The 15314-nt window shown below is 40.9% G+C and overlaps 1 non-coding gene across 1 annotated transcript; it reads right to left on the reverse strand.

The window, feature by feature from the left end:
- Positions 1-9823: 9823 nt before the first annotated feature.
- On the reverse strand, positions 9824-9931 carry LOC130965003 (small nucleolar RNA R71). Its single transcript, XR_009081063.1, has one exon. It is a non-coding gene; the product is annotated as a small nucleolar RNA R71 (small nucleolar RNA).
- Positions 9932-15314: the final 5383 nt, after the last annotated feature.

Genomic DNA, 15314 nt, shown 5'->3' on the forward strand with positions numbered 1-15314 from the left:
CCAACTTGCTGAAGCAGATGCAACTGAATTAACAACAGCCTCAGCAAGTTCAGCCTTCTCCACCACAGTACAGCCAGCAATTGGTTCCACAAAGAGTATGCGGAATCTGTGCAGATTACAGTCACTATACCGATAAGTGTCCACAACTCCAACTAGAAGACAACACTGTAGCAGCCACTCATAACTTTCATGACCGCCCCAATCAAGGGTACAATCAAGGTGGCAACTATAACCAAGGATGGCAGGATAACTCTAACCAAGGTTGGAGAGACAATTCTAACCAGGGTTGGAGGGACAATTATAACAGGGGAGGCAGAGATAATAATGGAAATCAGAGGTGGAATAACAATAACAATTTCAGGCAGCAGAATCAGAATCAGTCCTACAGAGCACCTCATTTAAGACAGCCTCAAGCATCTCAGCGGACCTCTCAGATCACTTACCCCTCTTCATCTCCTAATGATGAATTACTACAAGCCATTGATCGGAGACAACAAGCCATGGAAAACAACCTTATTTCTACTCTGAATGGTTTGAATTCTACGTTGCAAGCCCTTGTCTCACAGATTGGATCAATGAACAACTCCAACAACCAGTCCTCAAGCTCTGGTGGACTCCCCTCTCAACCATTACCCAACCCAAAGGGTGGCATTAATGCCATCACCTTAAGGTCTGGAACCACACTGCAGGAGAGGAATCAGGAGGAGCCAGGCCCACCAAAACATGCCTCAGCTGAAGAGGTAGTAGAAATAGAAGATGTTGAAGAGGAGGAGGACATACAGGACATAGCTGAAGAAGAAGAAGCTCAACCACAGGATGAAGCACCAAAAAGCGCAGACACTGCAGAAAACACCACTCCCATTCCATTTCTACAACTTGCAAGGAAGCCCAGGAAGCAGTTGGAACCTGATCCCAAAATGGTACAAATCTTCAAAAAGGTTGAGGTAATTGTTCCCCTTTTTGATGTCATTCAACAGGTATCTAAATATGCAAAGTTTCTAAAAGATTTGTGCATACATAAAGACAAAATTAATGAATTAGAAACTATTCCTTTAGGAAGTTCTATATCTGCTTTAATGGAAAATTTACCTGAAAAGTGTAGTGACCTAGGTCCTTGTATAGTTAGTTGTACTATTGGTGGTGTAGTAATTTATGATTGCATGTGTGATTTAGGAGCATGTGTTAGTATAATGCCTTTATCTATATATGATGTTTTGAGGCTCCCTCCCTTAAAAAGGTCGGCAGCTCGTTTTGTGTTAGCAGATAAAAGCATTATTACAGTGGCTGGAGTTGCTGAAGATGTTTTAGTGAACATTAAAGGGCTCACATTCCCCACTGATTTTTATATCTTGGAGATGCCCCATAATGACTTAGATAAGCCATCATCAATCCAACTTGGGAGACCATTCCTGAAGACATCAAAATTCAAATTGGATGCTTTTTCAGGAACATACTCTTTTGAAATAGATGGCCGAATGGTAATCTTCAATCTGAATGGAGTCATAAACAACCCTCCAGAAGATCGTTCTATCTTCCAGTATGACATCATAAATGAAACCGTAGCTGAAGTTCACCAGGAAGAATTTGAAGATAAGTACATAGGACAAGGTTCATGTGTGGGAAATTCCGAGGACAATGCAGGCACTCTACCACTGCCACTAGTTCCAGATAATCCAGAGCCAGATCAGGACTAGAAGTTGGAATTGAAACCCCTCCCTCCACACCTCAAATATGCTTACCTTGAGGACCAGCGGAAGTTTCCAGTTATCATTGCCCAGGACCTCACTCCTGAACAGGAAGAGCAGTTACTTAGTGTGCTGAGGAAGCACAAGAAAGCAATTGGGTGGAGTTTAGCAGACATAGTAGGGATCAATCCTCAAGTTAGTGAGCACAGGATATTTTTAGAAGAAGGAGCAAGACCTGTTCGTCAACCCCAAAGAAGATTGAATCCAACCATTTTAGAGGTTGTCAAGAAGGAAGTAACCAGACTATTAGAGGCAGGTATCATCTACCCCATCTCAGACAGTGAATGGGTGAGCCCAGTACAAGTGGTGCCCAAGAAGTCTGGAGTAACTACAGTGAAGAATGAGCATGGAGAGCTCATAGCAACCAGAGTACAAAATGCCTGGAGGGTCTGCATTGATTACAGGCGTCTCAACCAAGCTACTCGTAAGGATCACTACCCTCTTCCGTTCATTGATCAAATGCTGGATCGCCTGTCAGGTAAATCACATTATTGCTTTTTAGATGGTTACACAAGCTATTTCCAAATTCATATAGCTCCTGAGGATCAGGAAAAGACTACCTTTACATGTCCTTTTGGGACTTATGCTTACAAGAGAATGCCCTTTGGCCTGTGCAATGCACCAGCCACTTTCCAAAGGTGCATGATGAGTCTTTTCTCTGATCTTATTGAGGACTGTATGGAGGTTTTTATGGACGATTTTAGCATTTAGGGTGATTCTTTTAGCCTTTGCTTAGATGGATTATCTAGAGTATTAGATAGATGTGTCAATACAAGCCTTGTATTAAATTTTGAAAAATGTCACTTTATGGTAAAACAAGGGACTGTACTAGGACATGTTGTATCTAACACTGGCATCTCTGTAGACCCAGCAAAGGTGAATGTTATTTTTAGTTTACCTTACCCCTCCTCTGTGAGGGAAGTCCGTTCGTTCCTTGGCAATGCAGGTTTTTACAGGAGATTTATTAAGGACTTTAGTAAGGTAGCACTTCCCTTATCCAAATTACTGCAGAAGGATATTGAGTTCGAGTTCAGTGAGGATTGCAAACAAGCGTTTGATAAGCTGAAGACCGACCTGACTCAAGCTCCAATTGTGAGAGGACCAGACTGGAGCCAGACGTTTGAAATCATATGCGATGCTTCCAACCATGCAGTAGGAGCAACGCTGGCTCAGTGTGAAGGTAAGGATCCTTTTGTTATTGCTTATGCGTCTAAGACTTTAGACATTGCCCAGTCCAATTATACTACTACTGAGAAAGAGCTTCTTGCTATTGTTTTTGCTCTGGATAAATTCCGAGCTTATTTACTTGGTACTAGAGTAGTAGTGTATTCGAACCATGCAGCTTTAAAGTATCTATTAGCTAAAAAGGAGTCCAAACCAAGGCTCATACGTTGGATACTGCTATTACAAGAATTTGATTTAGAAATAAAGGATAGGAGTGGTAACCAGAATCTAGTGGCAGACCACTTGAGTCGCCTTGAGCACATTAAGGATGATTCTACTCCTATAGATGATAATTTTCCATTTGATAACCTGCAAGCAGTATCTGAGGTAGTCCCTTGGTACGCACCTGTAGCTAATTATCTAGTTAGTCGCACATTTCCTCCACACTTTTCTAAGCATCAAAGAGACAAGCTGAAAAGCGAGTCTAAATATTATATATGGGATGACCCATATTTATGGAGATGTGGTGCTGATCAGGTAATTAGACGTTGTGTGCCTCAATCAGAATTCCAGTCCATTTTAGAGGCCTGTCACTCATCTGAGAGTGGAGGACATTTTGGCCCTCAACGAACAGCTAGAAAGATCTTAGACTGTGGATTCTTGTGGCCTACTCTTTTTAGAGACGCTGCTGAGTTTTGTAAATCTTGTCTCCCATGCCAAAAATTTGGTAATATATCAAGGAGGGATGAGATGCCTCAACAAATTATGCTTTTCTGTGAAATTTTTTATGTTTGGGGCATTGACTTCATGGGTCCATTTCTAAATTCTAATGGTTATTTTTATATATTGTTAGCTGTGGATTACGTTTCCAAATGGGTGGAAGCAATTCCTACTCGCACTGATGATGCTAACACTGTTGTTTTCTTTGTGAGAAACCATATTATTTGCCGCTTTGGTTCACCACGAGCAATCGTGAGCAATCAAGGCACCCATTTTTGTAACAGGAGACTAACAGGATTAATGAAGAAGCATGGGATAATTCATAAGGTTGCAACAGCATACCATCCTCAGATCAATGGGCAAGCCGAGGTGTCAAACAGAGAGATAAAGTGTATCTTGCAGAAGATAGTCAAACCTCATAGAAAAGACTGGAGCACCAGGCTACCAGATGCACTATGGGCATATAGGACAGCATATAAAACACCCATTGGGATGAGTCCTTTCTGCTTAGTTTATGGAAAAGCTTGTCATCTTCCAGTTGAAGTAGAGCACAGAGCCTTTTGGGCAGTCAAGGAGTGCAACATGGGAATTGAGAAAGCCGGAGTTGAAAGGAAGTTGCAACTGCAAGAACTAGAGAGCCTTCGCCTAGAAGCTTATGAGAACTCAAGAATATACAAGGAGAAAATGAAGGCTGTACATGATCAACACATCAAGAGAAAAGAGTTCCAGCCTGGGGATTTAGTCCTCCTTTACAGATCTCGACTGAGGCTCATGCCAGGCAAGTTGAGATCAAGATGGGAAGGTCCATACAGAGTAGAGAAGGCCGAACCATACAGAGTTTATCACCTAAGCCATCCTTCAAGCTCTGAACTTATCAAGGTTAATGGACAACGTCTGAAGCTATACCATGGCGAGAAGATGCAGAAAAACAAAGAGCTTGATATCTTCCTCTTGGAAGATCCCCACATGGCAGAAGATTGAGCTAGTGGAGCGTCCAACTTACGGACGTTAAAGCAAAGTGCTAGGTGGGAGACAACCCACCATGGTATGATCGTTCTTTTCTTTATTTTTAGTTTTCTATTTAATAACTCTTCTCTTTACAAGCACATTTCGTGCATCTGCATTTGCATAATATAAAAAAAAAGGCCATGCGACACGACCGCATCCGCGACGCGTCTGCGTCGAAAGGAGAAGGGAGAAAATAAAAAACGAACAGAGAGTCACGCTGGAGCGTGGCTGAAGGCGTGCCAGTGGCACAAATCGTTCCACGCGACCACGTTGCTGACGCGTCCGCGTCATATGGGAATAATGGCCTCCCACGCGACCGCGTGCCCCACGCGGCCGCGTGCTCTGATTTTCGACGTAAAAAGGGATGCACAACAAATTATTGTGCGAGAGTGGTGCTGGATTGGTGCTGGACGCACAATGCCTATCACACGACCGCGTCGCCGACGCGTCCGCGTGATTCCGTTTTGAAGCCCACTCACGCGATCGCCTGCCCCACGCGATCGCGTCACCCCAAATTTGGCAAATATATAAATTCGAACAGAGAGTTGTGTATGCGCGAGGCTGCACTCGCGCCAGAAGCATAACAAGGGTCACGCGACCGCGTGACCGACGCGACCGCGTCAACTGAATTAAAGCGCAATCACGCGAACGCATGCCCCACGCGGCCGCGTCGCTTGCGCTGCACAGCTCAACCTAAATTGCCAAAATATCTTATCTTTCTCTTCTCCAAATTCTAATTTTTCTTTTCCCTCCTTATTTCTTCCTTCTCCCTTCTTCCTTCTATCTCACCTTTCACTCTCTCTCTCTCACCTCCATTAACAAGGTTTTATTTTCTTCTTCCCTCCTTCCTTTTCTATCATTCTTCTTATTTTATATGTTCTTTTCTTTTCTTTTCTTTTTCTTTTCATTATTCATATTTTCTTTCTTCTTCTTTCCTTTTTACATGGTGTTAACATTTTATTTGAGTCATTATTCCTCATTATATGCTTGTGGATTGTTGCAATTTGTTTGGCAATTATATATTATTTTCTTTAAAGGTTTGCTTGCATGTTCAATTTATTCTTTTCATTGGATTATTTACCATGCATGCTATGTGTTTGTGAATAATCCTGTATGGCATTATGCACTTCTCTATTATACTTTCTACTATTCAAAGCATGTTTTTCACAAATTCCCTTTACGATTTTATTAACTGAATTTCATTGCCAATACAAACGTGATAGTTTGTTACGAAGTGATGCTTGATCTATGCTACTCATGCCCTTGCCGGCATGCCAATAAACATCTTGCATATACTTCCCTATCGTGCACTTATTCTATTCCCTTTCTTGATATTTTCACATGTTGTCATGACCATGTGTTTATTTCATTCATCTTTACCGTGCACTGATTTTCACTCACTCTATCCCCTCCCTTGCTTTATTTCTTTGGTTTTAACTTACTTTCTCTTCCCTTTTTCAGAATGGCCACTGATGAGCGGATTATTTGTACGCTTTTTGGCATTGTTTTTAGTATGTTTCTAGTATCTTTTAGTTAGTTTTTAGTATATTTTTATTAGTTTTTAGTTAAAATTCACTTTTCTGGACTTTACTATGAGTTTGTGTGTTTTTCTGTGATTTCAGGTATTTTCTGGCTGAAATTGAGGGATCTGAGCAAAAATCTGATCCAGAGACTCAAAAGGACTACAGATGCTGTTGGATTCTGACCTCCCTGCACTCGAAGTGGATTTTCTGGAGCTACAGAAGCCCAATTGGCGCGCTCTCAACGGCGTTGGAAAGTAGACATCCTGGGCTTTCCAGCAATATATGATAGTTCATACTTTGCCTAAGATTTGATGGCCCAAACCGGCGTTCAAAGTCACCTCAAGAAATTCCAGCGTTAAACGCCGGAACTGGCACCTAATTGGGAGTTAAACGCCCAAACTGGCATAAAAGCTGGCGTTTAACTCCAAGAAGAGTCTCTACACGAAAATGCTTCATTGCTCAGCCCAAGCACACACCAAGTGGGCCCGGAAGTGGATTTTTATGTCATTTACTCATCTCTGTACACCCTAGGCTACTAGTTCTCTATATATAGGACCTTTTACTATTGTATTAATCATCTTTGGATTGTTTTTGATCCTTTGATCATCTTTGGACATCTAGTTCTTAGATCATTGGGAGGCTGGCCATTCGGCCATGCCTAGACCTTATGCTTATGTATTTTCAACGGTGGAGTTTCTACACACCATAGATTAAGGTGTGGAGCTCTGCTGTACCTCGAGTATTAATGCAATTACTATTGTTCTTCCATTCAATTCCGCTTGTTCTTTGTCCAAGATATCACTTGTTCTTCAACTTGATGAAAGTGATGATTGACGCCCATCACCATTCTCACCCATGAACAAGGTGACTGACAACCATTCTTGTTCTACAAGCAACCAAGGCTCTAGTGAATATCTCTTGGATTCTTTAATCGGAATCTTCGTGGTATAGGCAGGACTTGATGGCGGCATTCAAGAGAATCCGGAAGGTCTAAACCTTGTCTGTGGTATTTTGAGTAGGATTCAATGATTGAATGACTGTGACGTGCTTCAAACTCCTAGCAGGCTAGGGCGTTAGTGACAGACGCAAAAGTATCAATGGATATTATTCCGGCCTGAACGAGAACCGACAGATGATTAGCCTATGCTGTGACAGAGCATCAGGGACGTATTTTCACTGAGAGGATGGGAGGTAGCTGCTGACAACAGTGAAACCCTACACGAGCTTGCCATGGAAAGGAGTAAGAAGGATTGGATGAAGACAGTAGGAAAGCAGAGAGACGGAAGGGAAAGCATCTTCATGCGCTTATCTGAAGTTCCTACCAATGAACTACATAAGTATCTCTATCTTTACCTTTATGTTTATGCGTTCATCACCATATCTAATTGAGTCTGCCTGACTGAGATTTACAAGATGACCATAGCTTGCTTCATACCAACAATCTCCGTGGGATCGACCCTTGCCCACGTAAGGTATTACTTGGACGACCCAGTGCACTTGCTGGTTAGTTGTGCGAAGTTGTAGTGATCACAATTTCGCGCACCAAGTTTTTGGCGCCGTTGCCGGGGATTGTTTGTGTATGGACAACTGACGGTTCATCTTGTTGCTTAGATTAGGTATTATTTTTCTTCAGAGTTCTTAAGAATGAATTCTAGTGTTTCAAGGTGATGTTCTTATCATCACCAAAGCTGATTGATCATCATCAATTTAGCTCTTGAATGCAATGTCCTGCTGAAGCTTAGCCGGCCATGTCTAATTCCTTTAGACTAAAGCTTTAGACTAACATTGCATGATTCCTGGAATTCTCATTAAGAATTTTGATACCTTTATTTTCCTTTTCACTTAAATTTTCAAAAAATCCAAAAAAATTACAAAATCATAAAAACCAAAAATATCTCTTGTTTAAGTCTAGTGTCTCACTTTAAGTATGGTGTCAATTGCATGTTTCTGTTTTTCTTGCATTTTTCGAATTTATGCATGTGTCTTCACTAATCTTCAAGTTGTTCTTGATGATTTCCTTGTTTTGATCTTTGAATTCTATTGACTTGAGTGTTTTGTTGTTTCTCATATGCATTCTCATCTTGTTAGTGTCAGTAGTATACAAACTGCTAAGTTTGGTGTCTTGCATGCATTGTTATTTAGTTGCATTTTGATTGTTCCTCATTATTAAAAATCCAAAAATATTTTTAATTTGTGTCTTTTCAAGTCAATAATACAGAGAATTGAAGATTCAGAACATACTGCAGAGGAATCACACAGAAAAAGCTGGGCATTCAAAAATGCCCAGTGAAGAAGACAGACTGGCGTTTAAACGCCAGCCAGGGTGCCTGGCTGGGCGTTTAACGCCCAAAAGGGTAGTAGTTTGGGCGTTAAACGCCAGAATGTGCACCATTCTGGGCGTTTAACGCCAGGACGGCAAAGGGGGAAGATTTTGTTTTCAAAATCAATTTTTTTTCAAGTTTTCAAAGTTTTTCAAAATCAAATCTTTTTCAAATCATATCTTTTCAATCAAATGTTTTCAAAATCAATTTCTTTCCTTTTTCAAAGATACTTACTAACAATTAATGATTTGATTGAACATTTTTTGCCTTTTCTGTTAAGGAAGGTTTTATGTTTGAATCATATCTTTTCTTGTTAGGCAAGTCATTAATTTTTAAAATCAAATCTTTTTTTTTTAAATTGTTTTCAAATCAAATCTTTTTAAAATTGTTTTCAAATCATATCTTCTCAATCACATTTTTTTTTAAAACCAATCATATCTTTTTAACCACATCTTTTTCAAAATAGTTTTCAATCAAATCTTTTTTTATTTCTAATTTCAAAATCTTTTTCAAAAATCACTTGATTTCTTTTCCACTCTTATTTTCGAAAATCAATTAAGTGTTTTTCAAAATGTTTTCAAAATCTTTTACTTAATTTTCGAAAATTACTTCCCTTCCTCTTACATCCTTCCATTTATGGACTAACACTATCCCTTAATGCAAAATTCGAACTCCATCTTCTTTGATAGGTTCGAATTTTCTACTCCTGCCTTCTAAATTTCTTTTCCTCTGACACCTCAAGGAATCTCTATACTGTGACATAGAGGATTCCATATTTTCTTGTTCTCTTCTCTTTCTTATGAGCAGGAGCAAAGACAAAGGCATTCTTGTTGAGGCTGATCCTGAACCTGAAAGGACCTTGAAGCGAAAGCTAAGAGAAGCCAAAGCACAACTCTCTTTAGAGGACCTGACCGAATTCTTCAAAGAAGAAGAACACATGGCAGCCGAAAACAACAACAATGCCAACAATGCAAGGAAGGTGCTGGGTGACTTTACTGCACCTACTCCCAATTTTTATGGGAGAAGCATCTCTATCCCTGCCATTGGAGCAAACAACTTTGAGCTTAAGCCTCAGTTAGTTTCTCTAATGCAACAGAGTTGCAAGTTCCATGGACTTCCAATGGAAGATCCTCATCAGTTTTTAGCTGAATTCTTGCAAATCTGTGACACTGTCAAGACTAATGGGGTAGACCCTGAAGTCTATAGACTTATGCTATTCCCTTTTGCTGTAAGAGACAGAGCTAGGATATGGTTGGACTTACAACCTAAAGAAAGCCTGGACTCTTGGGAAAAGCTAGTCAATGCCTTCTTGGCAAAGTTCTTTCCACCTCAAAAATTGAGTAAGCTTAGAGTGGAAGTCCAAACCTTCAGACAGAAGGATGGAGAATCCCTCTATGAAGCTTGAGAAAGATACAAACAATTAATCAGAAAATGTCCATCTGATATGCTTTCTGAATGGAGCATCATAGGTATTTTCTATGATGGTCTCTCTGAACTATCCAAGATGTCTTTGGATAGCTCTGCTGGAGGATCTCTTCATCTGAAGAAGACGCCTACAGAAGCTCAAGAGCTAATTGAAATGGTTGCAAATAACCAATTTATGTACACTTCTGAGAGGAATCCTATGAACAATGGGACTAGTCAGAAGAAAGGAGTTCTTGAGATTGACACTCTGAATGCCATACTGGCTCAGAATAAGATATTGACTCAACAAGTTAATTTGATTTCTCAAAGTCTGTCTGGAATGCAAAATGCACCTGGCAGTACTAAGGATGCTTCATCTGAGGAAGAAGCCTATGATCCTGAGAACCCTTTAATGGAAGAGGTGAATTACCTAGGAGAACCCTATGGAAACACCTATAATTCTTCATGGAGGAATCACCCAAATTTCTCATGGAAGAATCAAGAGAGACCTCAACAAGGTTTCAATAATAATAATGGTGGAAGAAACAGGTTTAGCAATGGCAAGCCTTTTCCATCATCTTCTCAGCAACAGACAGAGAGTTCTAAGCAGAATACCTCTGACTTAGCAACCATGGTCTCTGATCTAATCAAAACCACTCAAAGTTTCATGAATGAAACAAGGTCCTCCATTAGAAATTTGGAAGGACAAGTGGGTCAGCTGAGCAAGAAAATTACTGAACTCCCTCCTAGTACTCTCCCAAGCAATACAGAAGAAAATCCAAAAGGAGGGTGCAAGGCCATTAACATGGCCAAATTCTGGGAGGAAGAAGAGGCAGTGAACGCCACTGAGGAAGGCCTCACTGGGCGTCCACTGACCTCCATTGAGTTCCCCAATGAGGAACCATGGGAATCTGAGGCTCAAAATGAGACCATAGAGATTCCATTGGACTTACTTCTGCCTTTCATGAGCTCTGATGAGTATTCTTCCTCTGAAGAGGATGAGTATGTCACTAAAGAACAAGTTGCTAAATACCTTGGAGCAATCATGAAGCTAAATGACAAGTTATTTGGAAATGAGACTTGGGAAGATGAACCTCCCTTGCTCACCAAAGAACTGGATGACTTGTCTAGGCAGAAATTACCTCAAAAGAGACAAGATCCTGGGAAGTGCATGGATGAATCCATCATCCTTGGCAGACCCTTCCTAGCCACAGCAAAGGCTGTGATTGATGTTGATAGAGGAGAGTTGATCATTCAAGTGAATGAAGAATCCTTGGTGTTTAAGGCTCAAGGATATCCCTCTGTCACCATGGAGAAGAAGCATGAAGAGCTTCCCCCAAATCAGAGACAAATAGAGCCCCCACAGTCAAACTCTAAGTTTGGTGTTGGGAGGCCACAACCAAACTCTAAGTTTGGTGTTGAACCCCCACATTCAAACTCTAAGTTTGGTGTTGGGAGGTTCCAACATTGCTCTGAACATTTGTGAGGCTCCATGAGAGCCATCTGTCAAGCTAATGACATTAAAGAAGCGCTTGTTGGGAGGCAACCCAATGTTTTATAATTAACTATTTCCTTTTGTTATTTTATCTTTTTTTGTAGGTTGATGATCATAAGAAGTCACAAAATCCATTAAAAAAGCAAAAACAGAATGAAAAACAGGAAGAAAAACAGCACACCCTGGAGGAAGAACTCACTGGCGTTTAAACGCCAGTGAGGCTAGCAGTTGGGCGTTTAACGCCCAGTCTGGCACCATTCTGGGCGTTTAACGCCAGAAAGGGGCACCAGACTGGCGTTAAACGCCAGAAAAGGGCAAGAACCTGGCGTTAAACGCCAGGAATGGGCACCAGCCCGGCGTTTAACGCCAGAAATGGCTCAAAACGTGATTTTGAGCAACATATGGTGCAGGGATGACTTTTCCTTGACACCTAAGGATCTGTGGACCCCACAGGATCCCCATAACCCCCTCACCTATCAAATCCCATCTCTCCCTTCACCACTCACCATCCAAATTCAAACCACTACTTCTTCCCCTTTTGGCCTAACCACAAAGCCATCTCCCTCTCCTCCATTTCTTCTTCTTCTACTCTCTTCTTTCTTCTTTTGCTCGAGGACGAGCAAACCTTTTAAGTTTGGTGTGGTAAAAGCATTGCTTTTTGTTTTTCCATAACCATTTATGGCATCCAAAGCCGGTTCAACTGAGAAGGCATGACCTCAAGCCCATCACTAAGAAGAAGATGGAGCAAACAAGAGACCCCTCTCATCAAGAGATCCCTGAGATACCTCAAGGGATGTACTTTCCTCCACAAGACTATTGGGAGCAACTGAACACCTCCCTAGGAGAATTAAGTTCCAACATGGGACAACTAAGGGTGGAGCACCAAGAACACTCCATCATCCTCCATGAAAATAGAGAAGATCAAAGAATCATGAGGGAGGAGCAACAAAGACAAGGAAGAGACATTGAGGAGCTCAAGCACTCCATAGGATCTTCAAGAGGAAGAAAGAGCCGCCATCACTAAGGTGGACCCGTTCTTTGATTTCCTTGTTCTTTATTCTTCTGTTTTTCGAATTTTAGTGCTTTATGTTTATCCATGTTTGTGTCTTATGATCATTAGTGTCTTAGTGTCTATGCCTTAAAGCTATGAATATGAATCCATCACCTTTCTTAAATGAAAACTGTTTTTATCACAAAAGAACAAGAAGTACAGGATTTCAAATTCATCTTTAAAACTAGCTTAATTAGTTTGATGTGGTGACAATACTTGTTGTTTTCTGAATGTATGCTTAAACAGTGCATATGTCTTTTGAATTTGTGGTTCATGAATGTTAAAATTGTTGGCTCTTGAAAGAATGATGAAAAAGGAGACATGTTACTGAGGATCTGAAAAATCATAAAAATGATTCTTGAAGCAAGAAAAAGCAGTGAATACAAAAAAAAAAAAAGAGAAAAAGAAGGAGAAAAACGAAAAAAAGGAGAAAGAGAAAAAGAAAGAAAAAGAAAGAAATAAAGTTGTGATCCAAGGCAATAAGAGTGTGCTTAAGAACCCTGGACACCTCTCCTCTAATTGGGGACTTTAGCAAAGCTGAGTCACAATCTGAAAAGGTTCACCCAATTATGTGTCTGTGGCATGTATGTATCCGGTGGTAATACTGGAAGACAGAGTGCTTTGGGCCACGGCCAAGACTCAATAAGTAGCTGTGTTCAAGAATCATCATACTTAACTAGGAGAATCAATAACACTATCTGGATTCGGAGTTCCTAAAGAAGCCAATCATTCTGAATTTCAAAGGATAAAGTGAGATGCCAAAACTGTTCGGAGGCAAAAAGCTACTAGTCCCACTCATCTGATTGGAGCTTAGTTTCATTGATAATTTGAAGTCTATAGTATATTCTCTTCTGTTTATCTTATTTGATTTTCAGTTGCTTGGGGACAAGCAACAATTTAAGTTTGGTGTTGTGATGAGCGGATAATTTGTACGCTTTTTGGCATTGTTTTTAGTATGTTTCTAGTATCTTTTAGTTAGTTTTTAGTATATTTTTATTAGTTTTTAGTTAAAATTCACTTTTCTGGACTTTACTATGAGTTTGTGTGTTTTTCTGTGATTTCAGGTATTTTCTGGCTGAAATTGAGGGATCTGAGCAAAAATCTGATCCAGAGACTCAAAAGGACTACAGATGCTGTTGGATTCTGACCTCCCTGCACTCGAAGTGGATTTTCTGGAGCTACAGAAGCCCAATTGGCGCGCTCTCAACGGCGTTGGAAAGTAGACATCCTGGGCTTTCCAGCAATATATGATAGTTCATACTTTGCCTAAGATTTGATGGCCCAAACCGGCGTTCAAAGTCACCTCAAGAAATTCCAGCGTTAAACGCCGGAACTGGCACCTAATTGGGAGTTAAACGCCCAAACTGGCATAAAAGCTGGTGTTTAACTCCAAGAAGAGTCTCTACACGAAAATGCTTCATTGCTCAGCCCAAGCACACACCAAGTGGGCCCGGAAGTGGATTTTTATGTCATTTACTCATCTCTGTACACCCTAGGCTACTAGTTCTCTATATATAGGACCTTTTACTATTGTATTAATCATCTTTGGATTGTTTTTGATCCTTTGATCATCTTTGGACATCTAGTTCTTAGATCATTGGGAGGCTGGCCATTCGGCCATGCCTAGACCTTATGCTTATGTATTTTCAACGGTGGAGTTTCTACACACCATAGATTAAGGTGTGGAGCTCTGCTGTACCTCGAGTATTAATGCAATTACTATTGTTCTTCCATTCAATTCCGCTTGTTCTTTGTCCAAGATATCACTTGTTCTTCAACTTGATGAAAGTGATGATTGACGCCCATCACCATTCTCACCCATGAACAAGGTGACTGACAACCATTCTTGTTCTACAAGCAACCAAGGCTCTAGTGAATATCTCTTGGATTCTTTAATCGGAATCTTCGTGGTATAGGCAGGACTTGATGGCGGCATTCAAGAGAATCCGGAAGGTCTAAACCTTGTCTGTGGTATTTTGAGTAGGATTCAATGATTGAATGACTGTGACGTGCTTCAAACTCCTAGCAGGCTAGGGCGTTAGTGACAGACGCAAAAGTATCAATGGATATTATTCCGGCCTGAACGAGAACCGACAGATGATTAGCCTATGCTGTGACAGAGCATCAGGGACGTATTTTCACTGAGAGGATGGGAGGTAGCTGCTGACAACAGTGAAACCCTACACGAGCTTGCCATGGAAAGGAGTAAGAAGGATTGGATGAAGACAGTAGGAAAGCAGAGAGACGGAAGGGAAGGCATCTTCATGCGCTTATCTGAAGTTCCTACCAATGAACTACATAAGTATCTCTATCTTTACCTTTATGTTTATGCGTTCATCACCATATCTAATTGAGTCTGCCTGACTGAGATTTACAAGATGACCATAGCTTGCTTCATACCAACAATCTCCGTGGGATCGACCCTTACCCACGTAAGGTATTACTTGGACGACCCAGTGCACTTGCTGGTTAGTTGTGCGAAGTTGTAGTGATCACAATTTCGCGCACCAGCCACCAAGAAAGGCAAAGAGAAAGCTACCCCTAAACCCACAGCAAGGAAAGGAACGAAGAGAGCATTAGTGGCAGGACCTTCTTCAACTGCAGTCAAGCCCTCAACAAAAAGAATTAAAAGGATTATCAAGGTTGATGAAAAGGAGAGAGCCTTCCCAGCCAAGGACACTGCACGATTCCCAAATCGCTACTGTGAGCAGATGTTTCCTATTCTGGCAGCTCGAAATTATAACAATGAACACCTTCTTATCCTTCCACCTCATATCGCTGAATTTGCTGAGCCACAAATTGCACAAAGACATTGGGGATTCTTACAGAGACAGCCACGACAGATTAATCTTTCTTGGGTTATTGAGTTCTACTCCAACTTCC

This window comes from Arachis stenosperma, chromosome 2 (assembly GCF_014773155.1).
Source record: "Arachis stenosperma cultivar V10309 chromosome 2, arast.V10309.gnm1.PFL2, whole genome shotgun sequence".
In the NCBI taxonomy this organism is placed as follows: domain Eukaryota; kingdom Viridiplantae; phylum Streptophyta; class Magnoliopsida; order Fabales; family Fabaceae; genus Arachis; species Arachis stenosperma.